We start from the raw sequence: 8,414 nt of genomic DNA, 5'->3' as shown, positions 1-8,414 counted from the left end.
GCAACTTATACATCAGTCATATTAATGATCTGACTGTAAATAGACATATTTGGACACGTTTGGGATATATGTAACATGATTTTGGGATTTTCCTTTTGGAGTGATCTATGTTTTACAAGCTCCACTTTCAGAAAAGCTTTCTTTTCCATCGCTATATTTACTTTTTATACTTTTTTACACCATTGCAAAGGATCCATTGATTCCATTCATTCGTTCATATATTTTGCATTAAAGTTTATCTGATCTGTATTGCATACAAAATATGCTCAACAATATGATTTATTAGATGTGTACTCTGTATTTGTAATACTTTTTGGTTGGATGGAAACAAAGCACAACTGAATTGAATTCAATTGAATTGAACTGAAAACAAATATCCAAATCCTGATGGGGGATAGTAATTCACTTTCTAAACGACGGATTCATTACAACATTTTGAAAGACTAAAGTTATCTTTTCTGTCTCAAATTATTTTGATTTGTCTTTTTAATTGCATGATTTCAATGAATTTTAAAATGTCTTTAAGAGTTGTTAATTCAAAGAGAAATACAACTGTGTTTCGTATACGAGTATACACATACTCCTATCTTTGAACATAAATATGCCCTGTGTTAAATATCATTCTCATGAAATGTGAGAACAATATTTTTTCCAATGATCTGCGAGAAATTTGAAATAATTGCACGTTCAAAACCTCTTGCTTTACATAAAGACAGTGATGATGGCAAGACCATCTACAATTGTGGTGATGAACAGTTGATTGAATGAAATTTTGTCCCCCCCCCCTTTTTTTTGGGGGGGGAGGGGTGAGGGGAGGGCGTCAGGAAAAGGGCAAAACAGTTCTGAATAGTTTTAGAGAACTGGATGTGTGCAAACTACATTATACATATGCATCTTTATGATATCCCTTCATCTTAATCATCATGATAGTTCATCATTCACAAATAGTATTTTTTTCTTACTTACTATATATTATAGAATTATCACGCTAATCTATAGCAAAGCACACTGCACTGTGACCCCAGACTAGGAGTATTTTTGTTCCCCTTTCTATATCTACGGCTTTACTGTACATATATCCATAGCTCCACAAAGTTCCAGAACCCGAAACGTTATGCAAGCAACTATCAAATCGCATTATATTCTAACCAGAATGGTACAAAGGGAGAGGTTTAGCGCAGAAAGTTAATTGGTTAATTGATTAGTTAATCATTAGGAGACTCCATCTTTACGACATCCACGAAAACGCCTGAGGTCTTGCCAATTGCTTGTATATATTCTAATATATCTTCTTCATATTCAATATCTTACATTTTATATTTCCATGTATGAATGCTACCGCTTTAACTAAATGCAAAAGGTAACATTGCAAAGAATAATATTATACAGATAGATATGATGACATAAATGATTATACTTCAAGTATGACATGAAGGAATGAAGAAGGGTTAACACACCGAATGTATGATATTTTGTATTCTTCTTGTCTATCAAAATACGTATCATGTTGTCGAGGTTTCATCCGGAGTGACATGCACATTAACATCAACATACAAATCAAACATGATCATGACATTGGTAAACATGACATCAAACATTTCCTCAGAGTATACTTTCATAACAATGTTGATAATCGCAAACTGAAAATGCTTCTTAGTGAAACCAATTATGTGATCGTCTACAAGCTCTGATAACACGTTACTATAGATGAATACTTACGGAATTCCTAAGGGAAAAAGAAAAGGTTTACATAAAGTAGCTATGGTACCTACTCTCATAATGTCGGAAGGTCACCGGCAACACCTCGCCTGTAGCTCCAGGACTGGACAACGGTGCAGCCCACTGGGTTGACGATTGGCACCGGATGCTATAAAAAGCGATTATGAATAAGTTTGTAATGATGTGTTCGAATTCGAGCACGCCGACAATCAACTTGAATTATACGGCGACCATTAATCACGTTAATCGCAAAGAAAGGGAGGTAGGGGCCTGCGTGTCGCTGAACGATCGCCAATTATTTTACTCGTTGCACCAATCATGTGATCAAACTTTTGGCCGGCGCCGATTTATCTCTTTGCTCCTGCCGAGAAGGAGAATATCCACAATGTGAAACGTATGATGGATTTCCCGAACAATTATTATCCCCTGACATCACTGGGACATCAGTCTAACAACGGCGCGAGAGCTGGCGGAAGGCGATTTCGACATAGCGTAAACACATGCAAGGCTATTCGTGATTGGAGAAGTGCTGAACTGTGAGACGCGGCCGACCAATCATCGTCAAGTTTAGACAACTCTGCAAGCGTGAACGTGCTAATGGGGTGTTTTTTTTTTTCAGGAATACAATACCAAACAGTCACAGTATGAGAGAGGGAGAGAGAGAGAGAGAGAGAGAGAGAACAAATAAGACTGGAAAAATTCCTTAAAGTATTTCACATCTTTCCAGTGCCTTTTCTTTTGTTGGTTTTGTCTGTCCGCTTTGTGTGTGTGTGTGTGTGTGTGTGTGTGTGTGTGTGTGTGCGTTTTGTTTTGTTTTGTTTTTTTCATCTGAGGGCTTCGCGTTTTCAGCAATATTGCAGTTGGGTTTAAGGTTACGTAGGTTGGTCGGTCCTTATTAATGGAAGTCATATACCAGAAAAGCACTGATCATTTCAGCGTTAAAAATCACTGTGTTACATGTTTGTTTGTTTTTAGTCAAACACACGCGCCAACGTAAGCTGAGTGGCATTTCGTTTGCTCGTGAAATTGTCACGCCGCGCCGTAAGCCAACGTATGAAAATTTGGCAAAATAGGTTTAATACCGGTATAATATTACGCTGGCATGTTACATCAAAAAAATAAAGGGGAAGTTTTAGGGTTACTGTTCGGTATTCCGAAGACTCTTCATTCCGAACGAGCTAAATAAATAAAATTACAAATCAGTAATGATGATATCGTGCAATTGCTTCTTATAACTTGATTGGTCACTTTGCCGGATTCGTGGACGACATGCGGGGGGAAAAGACTAGGCCTCCAATGCCCAACTCCTCATTATTATGATTAACTTGGAAAACTGATAACAGCATTGTGATAACGGCAATGTGACTGCCCGCTTTTGAAAATTCCCATGATTTCAATGCGTTAGGTCGGCTGATTTTGACAAAATGCGAAAATCTAGTATTGTGTTATTTGCATTTTTCTTCTTTTTTTTTCTTCTTCTGGCTAAGTCTGTCTCCTTCACTTATCTGAAGATTCTTGCAGACTGTGCGTGTTACGAGTGTTATTTACATTATAATACAGTTTATTTACATATTTTTACAAGCAATCATGTAGATCGCAAATGTGAAGAACAAAGACTATAGCCATCTTAAGATGACAACATTCCCAAACATATGACAACTTACATCTGAAATGATAATTTCTTTCACCAACAAGTGTGCATGTGAGCCAACTTATACACAAAAATTAGACAATTATACATAGGAGGAAGTAGAGTAACTTCCTCAGTTGAATGATGGAAGACGTCCGCTGGACCGAGGCAAAGGGGATCGAAGTACTACGTGACATGCATGCAGTTCAGTCCCGACCTCCTCCGTACATCTATCTATCATAAATCTACACACGCATACACACACACACTCACGCACACACACACACACGCACACACACACACACACAAACAAACAGACACATAATTATTCATTAATTTCCATTCAGATGATGTAAAGACACCTAAACTGGTATTTCTGTATGAAATAAAGCATTCGCATAATTTGGACACAGCTTAAATATATTTTCCCTTTATTTCCCCTTTCATACAGTAAAAATTAAAGGTATGAAAATAAGCACACGCACGCATTCACACACACACACACACACACACAAACACACACAAAAAACACACACACGCAATTAAAAGCCCTGATGGAGTCCTGACGTATGTAGATGTGTAAAAGCCCTTGTATAAAACCCGGAAAATAGGAAACTTTCAATAATATCACCTAAAAATCATACACGTGTTATAGGGCCTATACTACTGTCTCAAAGTAGCTCGCAATGCTTCTCAATGGGTGCGCGTTGGGGCGTGACTTCACCCCAGGAAGTAAGTACTCCGCCTCCTGCGGGGAATTTCCCCGTCTCAGGCCGTCTTTCCGCTCGCGTGACATACATGTATACTTGTAGGGCTTCTTTGCACTAAACTGCTTTTCACTGTCCGATGCATGAGGGAACAAACTCATTCTTTGAGCACCTGAAAACCACATACAGTTAACAATGCTCATGTTTTGGTACATGTGTATTATCATCTCTCACGCGTGAAGCAAAGTTTGACACTGTGGATAGACAAAAATAGTCTACCAAAGTAGGCCCAATTTTGATAATCAAGTATAGGCCTATAGGGACCTCGTTGATTCAAGCGCAGGGACTATATGGCGGATACAATGTGATTGTGCGTGTGTTGTGCGCCACAATGCACAAGTCTGTTGTCCTTATAATGTTGCTTACCAAAGCAGAGACAATGGCGTCAAGAAAAACAAAAACGAAAACAAAAGCGTAGACCAAACAAAATACGTATACGACAGTGGTTTATTTCATAGATATCTTGATGGTAACAGCATAATTTGCTCGGGTTTTGCTTTATCTTTCTTTCGGTGTAGATGCATTTGCACATTAGGTCCTATTAAACAGCTCATTTGATAAATTTTGTCATTGATCTATCTTTGTTTCATTTCAATTCAGCAATCACCACTAAACAGAGTCTCGAACGTAGTTGAAGTCGAGATACGCTCGTTATCTTGGGTACAATGGCGGCTGAAAACAAAAGCAACAAAGTAACAATCAAAGAACAAATCACACAGAATATGATAGCGATGCTCCAATTGTTTCTTTTCTTTGCGAATAACATTTACAAAATATGGGAACGAAATAGGGAATTTCCCCAAGAGTGGGCAAATCATGGAATATTTGTTCACTGTTAAAGAGAGAGAGAGAGAGGGAGAGAGAGGGGGGGGGGGAACACCAAGTACTTGTGAATTATTGCTTGTTAAAATATTTACCTGAGGTAATCAGACGCAGAATGGGAAACGAAGTCCCATAAGTTACGCTCAAGTCGTTAAAAACAAATAAAAAAAGAGGTGAAAAAACCACGCCCACCAATCCACATTTTGTGGCCATTGTTGCACGCACAATGGGTTCCCCATTCTTCGCATAGCATGAATAGTGAGTCTGTCAGACTGCCATGTTAATTAACACATTATTATACAATGAATGTCATCTGATATAGGCATTCTGTAATCTTATTGGTCAATCAGCCATGGCATATTGTTTCCATATTTCGTGAACAAGTTCATTGCCCTGTTTTATTTCGTATTTTGCATTGTGCCCTCATCCAATAGGTATGACCGTTGCTTAATATAACAGTCATTTCAAGTATTTCGTGGACTCGCAGGGGGTAACTACCGGTGTTTTAGATATAAGAGCAGGATTTTTTGGTCATTAGTTTGGTATGTTTCAATTTATTTTGTTTTTGATTTTGTTATATTTTATTTCAACGACGAAAAAAAAAAAGATTCACTAAATAAGAAAGAAATGCAGATTGAATTGAACCTCCCGGCGTGTTGATTTAAAAACTTGCCTGTGGGAAAATCTGACACGCAAGTGTGATATCGTCTTTATACGCTTTAATAAACCTTGCAAAAGTTACAATCCAGATTGTCAAATTGTCATTTTCAGAATGTCTTGTATGCTTGAATGGTTCTCATTGCATTGCTTTTGAGAAAGGAAATTTATGTGATGGGAAATCACAATATATAATCTCTCTCTCTCTCTCTCTCTCTCTCGATCCCTCTATCCTATCTTTCTGTCTCTCATCGAGAATTGACAAAATGTAAAAACACTACCTAAACTTATAAGATGTGATCACTCATCGTCCCTAATAATGACGCAATGTGCTTAAACACACGCTCACTAAAGCGCCGCCCCCACACACAAAGACGCACACACACACACACACGCATTATATATAAAATACATATTTATATATTATACTCGATTAAAAGGGAAGCGAGGAGTGCAACGTCCGCCTCAAATCTGATTCCTTTCGCTATATATAATAGAAACACATGCACTGTGTGTGTGTGTGTGTGTGTGTGTGTGTGTGTATGTGTGTGTGTGTGTTATTCATATCAATTTGTTGTATTTATGCAAGCATAACAAGATGTTGGTACACATATTACACAACATACACTATACTGAAAACCTATATCTACAAGAGTAGATCTTCGTGCGAAGTGAATAGCGCAGATATTAAATGCATACCAGCAACCACTATCGTATAACCCGGATGTGGATAGAGAAATATGTTTCGAGTGAAATTCTGTATGTATCTATAAGAAGAATTTCATTATCATCCACTGTATGTTTAACAATCAAAAGGAGATGACTACTAAATTTGTATTTACCTCTGTGCACCTGTGTTAAACTACACTGTAATGTAATGTAATGTAATGTAATGAAATGTATACTAATATAATGTAATGTAATGGCTCGTAATGTAACGTAATGTATATAACGTAACGTAAAGTACTGTCAAGTCATGTCGTATGATGTTATGTCATGTCATGTAAATGTATGCAATAAGGTATTTAGCCCTTCCATTCCTTTTTCTTCGTTTTCTTCTTCTAGCTTCCTCTTCAGTAGGCCTACTCATAGTGGTCGCATTAAAATGCATCATTGATACTTCATACGTACAAACGTATGTAAGATCCCCAGTTGTTCGTTTAGTACCGGTACCGCGGATGAAGTAATCCCTGGAATCTAACTGGTTGAAGATCAAAGGCGCATGCATGGTTGTTTGAATTTTCTCGCTTTTGCTAATATGTATCAGTCAGACCGCAGCACCCGATAATTCGCTCGTACATGTATCTACTGGAGTATTCAACTCGTATGCAAGCCCGCTCGAGGCTTGCATACGTAATGAGCTGCGGAAGGGGATTTTGTCCTTGGGCTTTCGGCGACAAAATTACACCTTCACAAATTTGGTATCAAATTCAAGGAAAATATGTAAGCTATCGTCACATGTTACTCAAATTATTGTAAAGGAAAAATATCATAGCGTAATTTGAGCTTGAAAATGATGAAAAAAGTAATGCGCGTGTAGTACACGTTCAAGACGTCAAAAGAATACCGAATTCACCTTTCGTCTCAATGAAAATGCATTATTTGGTATTCCATCTCTTAATCTTTGTATCTATGCAAACATCTTGACAATTTGTTGCTTAATCCGGTCAGGAACCAGTAAAATATACATCGATATCAGTGCTGGTCAGCTTGAAACCGTGCAATCTCAAGAGTAAGCTCTCTCATTGGACAGCGCTTGCATTCAGCGCTTGCATTACGTCATTACGCAGGCTGCTACGGTTTCAGGCCACGTGCGTGCATAGCGCATGCTTGCATACAGGCACGCGTGTAGTTCAAGCGCTGAATGCAAGCACTGTCCAATGAGAGAGCACTTTCGCACCACTGTACACTTTGTGTGGAGCATACTTCCGGCTTAGGAGTGAATTTTACAGACATTTCAAAACGGAAAAACTAGTAAAGTCATGCTTGCGTCTCCTTGACTCCATATATGATGAGCATCTAAGTTTCCTCTCCACGAAAAAGCCAAAATCAGAAACAACAGTTTTTTAATCCGGTCAGGAACCAAAAACGAACTTTAGACGACAAAATCTTCCATGAAAAGCAGGTAAAATTTACGCAAATTCAACTGATTATATTGTCATGATAAGAACCGATATTATACGCAAATTTGGTATCAAAATAAAGATCAAAGTCTGGAGAACAATTTACCGTGACTTGTAGCCATGATGAATGTATGTACAAGTCGCTACACTGTGAAAACCATTAATAGCCCTGTCAAACTCTCGCAAAATCTCGCACGTACGAGACACCTTTCGAACGCAAAGATCGTCAACGAGAGTGTTGAATAAATCTTGCCGGATCGGCTCATTAGCATACGTGCTGCGGTCTTACTGGTATCATGAAATTCTTGGAATCTGATTGGTTACGATTTGAAGAATTGCGATAAAAATTTCATCGCTCATAATGACAATGTGAGTTACGAAATCCCTTGAATTTGATCGGCGCAAAGCTCGTCCAACCTCAATCAGTAAAGCACATGTGTCTAATCACTATGACATTTATCTGGCAGTTCTCTGCTTTACGTGGTCTAGTTTTGTGGGTTTACCTATTTTTCCCCTCCTGTTTGCAGGGCCGGCGCAGCCGGCTCGGGCCCCCACACTTTTTGTGCACCATACAAAGGAATACATAAGGTGTCATCACTTTGGGCCCCCACACTTTTTTCAACCCGGAAGTACGTAAGTGGCACCAAAAAAGAAATAGATCGAGATCTTGAAGTATGGCGGCGGTAAGGTTATGTG

The sequence above is a fragment of the Diadema antillarum genome, unplaced genomic scaffold (assembly GCF_040938485.1).
Source record: "Diadema antillarum isolate AM-2024a unplaced genomic scaffold, OU_Dant_1.0 scf00000210, whole genome shotgun sequence".
Lineage (NCBI taxonomy): Eukaryota > Metazoa > Echinodermata > Echinoidea > Diadematoida > Diadematidae > Diadema > Diadema antillarum.
This window is presented reverse-complemented; position numbering follows the sequence as displayed.